Source organism: Artemia franciscana, chromosome 7 (genome assembly GCF_032884065.1).
Source record: "Artemia franciscana chromosome 7, ASM3288406v1, whole genome shotgun sequence".
In the NCBI taxonomy this organism is placed as follows: domain Eukaryota; kingdom Metazoa; phylum Arthropoda; class Branchiopoda; order Anostraca; family Artemiidae; genus Artemia; species Artemia franciscana.
Window position 1 is genome coordinate 32790718 of NC_088869.1, and position 11488 is coordinate 32802205.

Genomic DNA, 11488 nt, shown 5'->3' on the forward strand with positions numbered 1-11488 from the left:
TCCTTCTAAAAATCAAATTTCATGGAGATCCAATCACCCGTTCGTAAGTTAAAAATACCTCATTTTTTCTAATTTTTCAGAATTAGCCCCCCCCCCCCCAACTACCCCAAAGAAAGCGGATCCGTTCTGGTTATGTCAATCATGTATCTAGGACTCGTGTTTTTTTTCACCAAGTTTCATCCCGATCCCTCCACTCTAAGTCTTTTCCAATTTTTAGGTTTCTCCCTCCCAACCCCCCCCCCCCAATGTCACCAGATCCGGTCGGGTTTAAAATAAGAGCTCTGAGCCACGATATCCTTCTAAATATCAAATTTCATTGAGATCCGATTACCCGTTCGTAAGTTAAAAATACCTCTTTTTTTCAGAAATACCCCCCCCCCCCCCCAACTACCCAGAAGAGAACGGATCCGTTCCGTTTATGTCAATCATCTATCTAGGACTTGTGTTTATTTTTCCCACCATGTTTCATCCCGATCCCTCCACTCTAAGTGTTTTCCAAGTTTTAGGTCTCCCCCTCCCAACTCCCTGCCCCCATCACCAGATCCGGTCGGGATTTAAAATAAGAGCTCTTAAGACACGATATCCTTCTAAACATCAAATTTCATTGAGATCCGATCACCCGTTCGTAAGTTGAAAATACCTCATTTTTCTAATTTTTAAGAATTACTCCCCCCCAACTATCCCAAAGAGAGCAAATCAGTTCTGATTATGTCAATCATGTAGCTGGTACTTGCGCTTATTTTTCCCATCAAGTTTCATCCCGATCCCTCCACTCTAAGTGTTTTCCAAGATTTTAGGTTTCCCCCCTTCAACTCCCCCCAATGTCATCAGACCCAGTCGGGATTTAAAATAAGAGCTCTGAGACACAATATCATTCCAAACATCAAATTTCATTAAGATCCAATCACCCGCTGATAAGTTAAAAATACTTCATTCTTTCTATTTTTTGCGAATTAACCGGACCCCCACTCCCCCCCAGATGGTCAAATCGGGAAAACGACTATTTCTAATTTAATCTGGTCCGGTCCCTGATACGCTTGCCAAATTTCATCGTCCTAGCTTACCTGGAAGTGCCTAAAGTAGCAAAACCGGGACCGACAGACCGACCGACAGAATTGGCGACTGCTATATGTCACTTGGTTAATACCAAGTGCCATAAAAAGCCTATTGAAACGTATTGTTTGGTGTTGGGTTATGCATAAAGTCGAAAAGTAATGTTGGGAGTGAAAAAAGATGAGAAGTCCAACGTGAAAAAAAGGATTTAGGAGGAGTAGTGAGAAAACAGCTTATTCTGCAATGATACAGTAAAGCCTTTTGAAAAGTATTGCTTGGTGTTGGGGCATGTGGAAAGGCAGAAAATATGTTGGGAGTGAAAAAAGATGTGTACTCCAACTTGAACAAACGTGTTTAGGAAGAGTATTAAGAAAAGAAATTGTTCTGAAATGATATAGTAATGCCTTCTGAAAATTATTGCTAGCTGTTTGGGTTTACATAAAGTCAAAAAGTAATGTTTGTATTCAAGAAAGATGTGTACTCCATTTTGAAAAAGCGGGATTAAGAAGAATTTTAAGAAAAGAATTTGTTCTGAAAGGATACAATAAAACCCTTGGAAAGGTATTGCTTGGTGTTGGGGTATGTATAAAGTCAAAAAGTAAGGTTGGGAGTTATAAAAAAAATGTCTACTGAGACCTGAAACAAGAGACAAGAGTTCATATGGCACCTTTGACGAAGTTGGAGGAGCCAAGAGCTTCTTCCCACCAAGTTCCATTACGATATCTTCACTCTATGCGTTTTCCAAGGTTTTCAATTTCCCCTCCCACCCCCAATGTCACTGGATCTGGTTGGGTTTAAAATAAGAGCTCTGAGACATGAGGTCCTTCTAAAGATTAAATTTCATCAAGATCCAATAACCCGTTCGTAAGTTAAAAATAACTCATTTTTTAACTCGCTAAGGCACTGGACAACCCCCTAACCCCTCCCCCCTCTCCACGGAGCTCCAGTTCGGTTACGTGTGTCACGTATCTAAGACATTTGCTTATTCTACCCACCAAGTTTTATACAAATCTCTCCACCCTAAGCGTTCTCCAAGATTTCCGGTTTCCTCCCAACAACTCCGCCGAATGACACTGGATCCAGTTGGGATTTAAAATTGAGAGGTCTGACTTACGAGTTCCTTCTCGCTCCTTACTTTCAGTTAAAAAAACTAGTTTTTTTATTATTTAATTTCTGAACGTTTTTGAATTAATGCATGTTTGATTTTGGCTCTCCGCACATAAATTATTAAAATGAAATTTGCTTTTTAATTCTTTTTTTGGCTAAATGGCTTTCACTTAGTTTTGATCAGACGATTTTGACAAAAAAGGGGTGGGGCAGGAGGCCTAGTTACCCTCCAATTTTTTGGTTACATGAAAAAGCAACTAGAACTTTTGATTTTTAACGAACGTTTTTATAAGTAAAAAATATACGTGACTTAAGAATTAACTTACGCAACGAACTTTTATATTCTTATATTTTTATTATGTGTATGAGGGGGCTTTTCCCCTCATTAATACCTCACTCTTTACACCAAAGCTTAAATTTTGTCTCAACTCTTTAAGAATGACCCCTGAAAAAAGAGGCCGTAAAATAAATTGTTGCGATTACTAATAATACTTTAGCGTAAAGAGCGAGGTATTTAGGAGGAGATGAACCCCTCATATGCGTGATAATCTGTTCGTTTAAGCTTTAATGCTGCTCCTTACTTCCAGTTGAAAAAACTTTTTCATATTTATTTTTTCATTGTTTTATTTTATAATAATGCTAGAAAATCCTGCGCCCCCTTCATTGGATTTCTCTTCCCCCATAACATATTTGTCCAAGGAAAGATCCTCACACACAGCCCCATCTCCTTATCCCCCCCCCCAAACCAAAATAATCTCCCTGAAAAACGTCTGTACAATTCCCAAAAACTATTACTGTATGTAAACACTAGTCAAAGTTTGTAACTTGCAGCCACTCCCCTGGGGACTGTGGGGGATTAAGTCATCCCAAAGACATGGTTATTATGATTTTCGATTATGCTGAACAAAATGGCTATCGTTTTGATCCGTTGAATTTGGGAAAAAATTAGCATGGGAGGGGGCCTCCCATACTTTTCATTTCTGTTAGAATGAGCCCTCTTGCGACATTCTAGGACCACTCGGTCGATATGATGACCCCTGGAAAAAAACAACAAAAAAAACAAATAAACACGCACCCGTGATAGGTTTTTTTTTGCAATAAATACGAAGTTCCACATTTTTGTAGATAGGAGCTTGAAACTTTTACAGTAGGGTGCTTTGACATGCTGAATGTGATGGTGTCATTTTCGTTAAGATTTTATGACTTTTAGGGGTTTTTCCTTCTATTTTCCAAAATAAGGCAAATTTTCTCAGGCTCGTAACTTTTGATGACAAAGACTAAATTTGATGAAACTTATATATTTAAAATCAGCATAAAAATATGATTCTTTTGATGTATCTTTTAGTATCAAATTCCATTTTTCAGGGTTTTGTTAACTATTGAGCCCGGTCGCTCCTTACTACAGTTCGTTACCACGAACTGTTTGATTGTTTGACATTGCGGCATGCATAAAGTCGAAAAATAGAGCTGCGAGCGAAAAAAGGATGTGTACTCCAAGGTGAAAAACGGATTTAGGAGGAATATCAAGAAAAGAACTTATGAAAAATATTACTTTGTTTTTGGGTAAAGTTATATTGGGAGTGAAAAATATGTGTACTTCTTGAAAAAAAAAGGTTCAGAAGCCATTTCAATAGAAGAACTTATTCTGAAATAATATAATAAAGCCTTATAAAATGTATTACTTGGTTTGGTGGTATGCATAAAGTCGTACAATAATATTAGGATTGAAGAAAGATGTGTAATCCAACTTGCAAAAATGGGTTTAGGAGGAAAAATAAGAAATGAACTTGTTCTGACATGATACAATAAAGCCTTTGGAAAAGTATTTTTTGGTGTTGAGGTATGCATAAAATCGTTACTTAACGTTGCGAGTGAAAAAAGACGTGTACCCCGACTTGAAAAAAGAAATGGGTTTAAGAAGAATATTAAGAAAAGAAGTTGTTTTGAAGTATACAAATAAAGCCTCTTGAACTATATTTCTTGTTGTCACGGTGTGCATAAAGTCGAAACGTAAGATTGAAAATGAAAAACGATCTGCGCTCAAACTAGAACATGAGCTAAGAGCTCATATGGCACTTGTGACGAGGCATGAAGAGCTAAGAGCCAAGAGATCATATGGTATGAGCTCTAACAAAATTCTATGAATCAATAGATTGATTTAAAAGGAAAATAAGAGGCTTAATGCCGGTCAGGATTTAAAATAAGAGCTGTGAGTCACGATGTCCTTCTAAATATCAAAATTCATTAAGATCCGATCACCCACTCGTATGTTATAAATACTTATTTTTTTCTAATTTTTCCTCTCCCTTTAGCCCCCCAGATGGTCGAATCTGAAAAACGACTTTATCAAGTCAATTTGTGCAGCTCCCTGACACGCCTACCAATTTTCATCGTCCTATCACGTCCAGAAGCACCAAACTCGCCAAATCACTGAACCCCTCCCCCCTATTCCCATAAAGATAGCGAATCCAGTACGGTTCCGTCAATCACGTATCAAGGACATTTTTCAGGGTTTTGTTAACTATTGAGCCCGGTCGCTCCTTACTACAGTTCGTTACCATGAACTGTTTGATTGTTTGACATTGCGGCATGCATAAAGTCGAAAAATAGAGCAGCGAGCGAAAAAAGGATGTGTACTCCAAGGTGAAAAACGGATTTAGGAGGAATATCAAGAAAAGAACTTATGAAAAATATTACTTTGTTTCTTAGAGTTTCATTTACTATTGAGCCGGGACGCTCCTTCCTACAGTTCGTTACCACGAACTGTTTGATAATACTGTTTTAATAAACAAAGTCAACTTTGACAAAATCTCAAAAATTTAATAATCAAAATGTTACTTTTCATAACAACGTAGCGTATCTTTCCACGTATTAAAGTTCAATATATTTCGCTTAAATTACAGAATTTGCACTTTTACAATAAAAAGTATATTTATCAATTTTCAATTCTGCTATTATCTATTTATTACGCGGTCGATGTCTACCTCAATATTTAGGTGAAAGTTTAAAATGGTTAGTCCTGTCAGTCTAGAGTCATGTCAGTTGAGAGCTCTTCGTTAGTATTTCCTCTTCTATTCATCCAAAAATATTTGAATAAAGACCCAAATCGTCAGAAAAATATAAACTCTAATAAAGATACATGTAGGTATTTCCTTCAAACTAAGTATATGAGTCAAAATACTTCTTAAAAAACAAATTAATATGTGTTTGCAATTTTTTGTATTTGATAGGTATAGATTGGTTATTTAAATTTTCAGGGTTTCAAGCTGTAGTAGATTTCTAATTATTCTTTTTTCAATTTTGAGATTTTCAGATATTCAATTCAAACGTTTAAATCTCGATACATCTGTTGAGCATAAATATAAAAATCTGAAATTTGACTCAGATTTTGTATTAAGTAAAAGAATTATCCTGTAAGAATTTTGATTTATATACAGCTAATCTTGGAAATATGATTGGATGGAATGTATCAAAATAAGTATAAAAATCCTCTTCGGTATATACAGCAGTTTAGACAATTTTATAGACCAATATATGCAACCCCTATACAAGAACATAACTATATTTTGTGATTGGTTGGTATTAAGAAGGTGAGAATGTAATATTGTAGTTGCATTCCATTTCTTTGGTTAACTCAAGTTGTACGAATTACCACTTTTTATTAACATTTTATTAGTAAATGTTTGAAAAAGATGCCATTCTTCTGATTCAAAATGAGAATTCAGAGACCCATTTATACCAGCTAGATAAAAAAAATAAACACATAGTTATTTGCCTTCTTTTGTAAACAATTTTTCGAAAATAAATTTTTCTTAAATGATTACTCCAGCCTTGGAAAGAGTATTTCGACTCATATACTTAGTTTTAGGTATATACATACACGAACTTTTATTAAAGTTATAAACAGTTTGGCCTTTATTTTAATGTTTTAGGATGAACAGAGGAGGTGATATGTCATATATTGCAGAGCTTTAATTAGAAAATAAAAAAAACAAGTTTTTTTAAATGAAAGTAAGGAGCGACATTAAAACTTAAAACAAACAGAAATTACTCCGTATATGAAAGGGGCTTTTCCTCCTCGACACCCCGCTCCTTACGCTAAAGTTTTTTATTGTTTTAAAAAGTAGAGTTGCGAGAAAGAATCAAACTTCAGCGCAAGGAGCGGGGTGTCGAGGAGGAAAAGCCCCTTTCATATACGGAGTAATTTCTGTTCGTTTTAAGTTTTAATGTCGCTCCTTACTTTCATTTAAAAAAAACTTGTTTTTTTTATTTAATTTCTGAAAGCTTTTGAATTAATGCATGTCTGATTTTGGCTCTCCGTACATAAATTACTAAAATGAAATTTGCATATTAATTCTTTTTTTGGCTAAATGGCTTTCTCTTAGTTTTGATCAGACGATTTTGAGAAATAAGGGGTGGGGAAGGAGGTCTAGTTGCCTTCCAATTTTTCGGTTACTCAAAAAGGCAACTAGATCTTTTAATTTTTAACGAACGTTTTTATTAGTAAAAAAAACGTAACTTAAGAATTAATTTACGTAACAAACGTACATAACTTACGTACTTACGTTACGTTTTATCCCAATTCTTTAAGAATGACCCCTGAATCAGAAAGGCCGTAGAATAAATAGTTGAAATTATTTAAAAAATTTTTAGCATAAAGAGCGAAGTATTTATCTCCTCCTAAATACCTCGCTCTTTATGCTAAAGTATTTTTAGAACCCTTCATATGCGTAATAATCTCTGTTCGTTTTAAGTTTTAATACTTCTCCTGACTTTCAATTGAAAAAACTTTTTCATGTTTATATTTTCATTGTTTTTTTTATAGTAATGCTAGAAAGTCCTGCGCCCTTTTCATTGAATTTCTCTTCCCCCATGAAATACTCCTCCAAGGAAAGATCCTCCCATATAGCCCCCTCCCCTGAACCCCACACCCAAACCAAAAAAATCCCCCTGATAACATCGGTACACTTCCCAGTAACCATTACTGTATGTAAACATTGGTCAAAGTTTGTAACTTGCAGCCCCTCCCCCAGGGACTGTGGGGGATAAGTCATCCCCAAAGACATAGTTATTATGGCTTTCGACTATGCGAAACAAAATGGCTATCTCAAAATTTTGATCCGTTGACTTTGGGGAAAAAATGAGCGTGGGAGGGGGCCTAGGTGCCCTCCAATTTTTTTGGTCACTTAAAAAGGGCACTAGAACTTTTCATTTCCGTTAGAATGAGCCCTCTTGCAACACTCTAGGACCACTTGGTCGATACGATGACCCCTGGGAAAAAAAAAACAAATAAACACGCACCCGTGATTTGTCTTCTGGCAAAAAATACGAAATTCCACATTTTTGTAGATTGGACCTTGGAATTTTGTGTATAGGGTTCTCTGATACGCTGAATGCGATGGTGTAATTTTCGTTAAGATCCTATGACTTTTAGGGGTGTTACCCCTATTTTCCAAAATAAGGCATATTTTCTCAGGCTCGTAACTTTTGATGACAAAGACTAAATTTGATGAAACTTATATATTTAAAATCAGCATAAAAATCCGATTCTTTCGATATATCTTTTAGTATCGAAATTCCGTTTTTTAGAGTTTCGTTTACTATTGAGCCGGGTCGCTCCTTACTACAGTTCGTTACCACGAACTGTTTGATGAAAATAGGCAGTAAAGTGGTCACCATTTCCCCACCAAAATCGAAAAGTTTAATTAATAATGTTTGGTCTCCACATATTTTTACTATTATACAAATCCCCTAAAAAACAACATTGTTGAAAAAACTGCCCTGCTTTGCAAAAAAACAACCCCAAACAAGAGCTAAGAGCTCATATGGCACTTGTGACAAAGCTGGAAGAGCCAAGAGCTCATATGGTATGAGTTCTAGGAAAATTCTAAGAATCAATAGATTGATTTTAAAGGAATATCAGAGGCTTAATGCCGGCCGGCATTTAAAATAAGAGCTCTGAGTCACGATGTCCTTCCAAACATCAAAACTCATTAAGATCCGATCACCCAATCGTAAGTTATAAATACCTCATTTTTTCTAATTTTTCTCCTCCCCTCAGCCCCCAAGATGATCGAATCGGGGAAAACGACTTTATCAAATTAATTTGTGCAGCTCCCTGACATACCTACCAATTTTCATCGTCCTAGCACAACCAAAAGTACCAAACTCACCAAAGCACTGAACAACACCCCTAACTTCCCCAAAGAGAGCGGATCCAATAAGGTCACATCAATCACGTATCAAGGACATTTGCATATTCTACCCACCAAGTTTCATCCCAATTTCTCCAGTCTAAACGTTTCCCAAGATTTCCGGTTTCCCCTAAAACTCCCCCCAATGTCAAACAGATCTGGTCAGGATTTGAAATAAGAGATTTGAGACATGAGTTACTTCTAAATATCAGATTTCATTAGGATCCGGTAACCCGTTCTTAAGTTAAAAATACCTCAATTTTTCTAATTTTTCCAAATTAACACCCCCCAGCTCCCCTAAAGAGAACGGATCCGTTCCAATTATGTCAACCCCGTATCTATAACTTATGCTTATTTTTCCCATCAAGTTGCATCCCGATCTCGCTACTCTAAGCGTTTCCCAAGATTTCCAGCTTCGAAGATTTCAGTTTCCCCCTCCAAACCCCTATGTCCTCGGATCTTATTAGAATTGAAAATGGAGCATCTGATCCTTCTATATATCAAGTTTCTTTAAGATCCGATCACCCATTCGTAAGATAAAGATACCTCAATATTCACGTTTTCCAAGAATTCTGGTTTCACCCTCAACTCCCCCAATGTCACCAGATCTTGTTGAGATTTAAAAATGAGAGCTCTAAAGCACAAGAACCTTGTAAATTTCAGATTTCATTAAGATCTAATAACCCGTTCGTAAGTTACAAATACCTCATTTTTTCTAATTTTTCAGAATTACTCCCCCCCCCCAACTCCCCCAAAGAGAGCGGATCCGGTCCGGTTATGTCAGTCACGTATCTGGCACTTGTGCTTACTCTTCCCATCGAGTCTCATCCTGATCTCTCCGCTTTGAGCGTTTTCCAAGATTTCCGGTCCCTCCCCAGTTCCCCCCCCCCCCCAATGACGCTAGATCCAGTCGGTATTTAAAATAAGAGATCTACTTTACAAAGTCCTTCTAAATATGAAATTTCATTAAGATCCGATCACTCCTTCGTAAGTTAAAAATACCGCATTTTTTCTAATTTTTCAGAATTACCCCCCCCCCCAATAGAGCAGATCCGTTGTAGTTACGTCAATCATCTATCTAGGACTTCTGCTTATTTTTCCACCAAGTTTCATCCCGATCCCTCCACTCTAAGCGTTTTCCAAGGTTTTAGGTCCCCCCCTAACTCCACCCAATGTCACCGGATCCAATCGGGATTTTAAATTAGCGCTCCGAGACACGATTTCATTCTAAATATCCAATTTCATTTGGATGCGATCACCCGTTCGTTAGTTCAAAATACCTCATTTTTCCAATTTTTCTTATTTAACCTTCCAGCCCACCCCCCCTCTAGAAGGTTGAATCGGGAAAGACAATTTCTAATTTAATACAGTCTGGTTCCTGATACGCCTGCCAAATTTCATCATCCTTGATTACCTGGAAGTGCCTAAAGTAGCAAAACCGGGACAGACAGACAGACCAACAGACCGACCAACAGAATTTGTGATCGCTATGTGTCACTTGGTAGATATCAAGTGCCATAAAAACAATATAAAGGCATTACAGAATCAGCCTAGTTTTATTTTATAAAATAATTAAATTAGCTTAACTTATTTTCCCGATTATTTGGTCAATTAAAAACAAATAAGAGCATCAACTCATCTTTTTAAGAAAAAGAAAGAAAAAAGTATATAATTACATTTTATAACAAGAGCTAGGAACTCATATGACACTTGTGAAGAGGTCGGAAGAGTCAAGAGCCAAAAGCTCACATGGTATGAGCTCTTGCAAAATTCTAAGAATCAATAAATTGCTTTAAAAGGAAAATCAGACGCTTAATGCCGGTCAGGATTTAGAATAAGAGCTCTGAGTTACGAGGTCCTTCTAAATATCAAAATTCATTAAGATCCGATTACACACTCGTAAGTTAAAAATAACTCAATTTTTCTAATTTTTCCTCTCCCTTCAGCCCCCCCAGATGGTCGAATCGGGGAAAACGACTTTATCAAGTCAATTTGTACAGCTCCCTGATATGCCTACCAATTTTCATCGTCTTAGGACGTCCAGAAGCACCAAATTCGCCAAAGCACTGAACCCCACCACTTAACTCCCCCAAAGAGAGCGGATCTAGTCCAGTTACGTCAATTACGTATCTACGAAATTTATAGGCGTTTTCGAAGATTTCCAAGAACTCCCCTCAGTGTCAACAGATCTGGTCGGGATTAGACATAAGCTCCTTCTAAATATCCAATTTCATTAAGATCCGATTACTCATTCGTAAGATACCTTGATTTTCACGTTTTCCTAGAATTCCGGCTTCCCCCTCCAACTCCCTTTAATGTCAACGGATCTGGTTGGGATTTAAAATGAGAGTTCTAAAGCACAAGATCCGTCTATATATCAAGTTTCATTAAGATCTGATCATCCGTTAATACGTTACAAATACCTCATTTTTTCTAATTTTTCCGAATTACTCCCCCCCCCCCCAACTCCACCAAACAGAGCAGACCCATTCTGGTTATGTCAATCCCGTATCTAGGACTTATGTTTATTTCTCCCACCAAGTTTCATCCTGATCCTTCCACTCTAAGCACTTTCCAGGATTTGAGGTTACGCCCCCTCCCCAACTTCCTCTTCACTGGATCCAGTCAGGATTTGATATAAGAGCTCTGAGGCATGATATCCTTCCAAATATCAAATTTCCTTAAGATCCGATCACTCTGTCGCAAGTTAAAAATGCCAAATTTTTCTAATTTTTCAGAATTAACCCCCCCCCCCAACTTCCCCAAAGAAAGTAGATCCGTTCCGGTTATGTCAATCACGCATCTAGGAATTGTGCTTATTTTTCATACCAAGTTTCATCCCGATCCCTCCACTCTAAGCTTTTTCCAAGATTTTAGGTCCCCCTCCCCCACCTCAATTCCCCCTAATGTCACCGTATCCAGTCGGGATTTAAAATAAGAGCTCTGAGACACGATGTTCTTTCAAACTTCAAATTTTATTAAGATCTGATTTATCTTTCTTATACCTCATTTTTCTAATTTTTCAGAATTAACCCCCCCCCCCCAACTCCCCGAAACAGAGCATATCCATTCCAATTATGTCAATAACGTATCTAGGACTTCTGTTTATTTTTCCCACAAAGTTTCATCCTGAT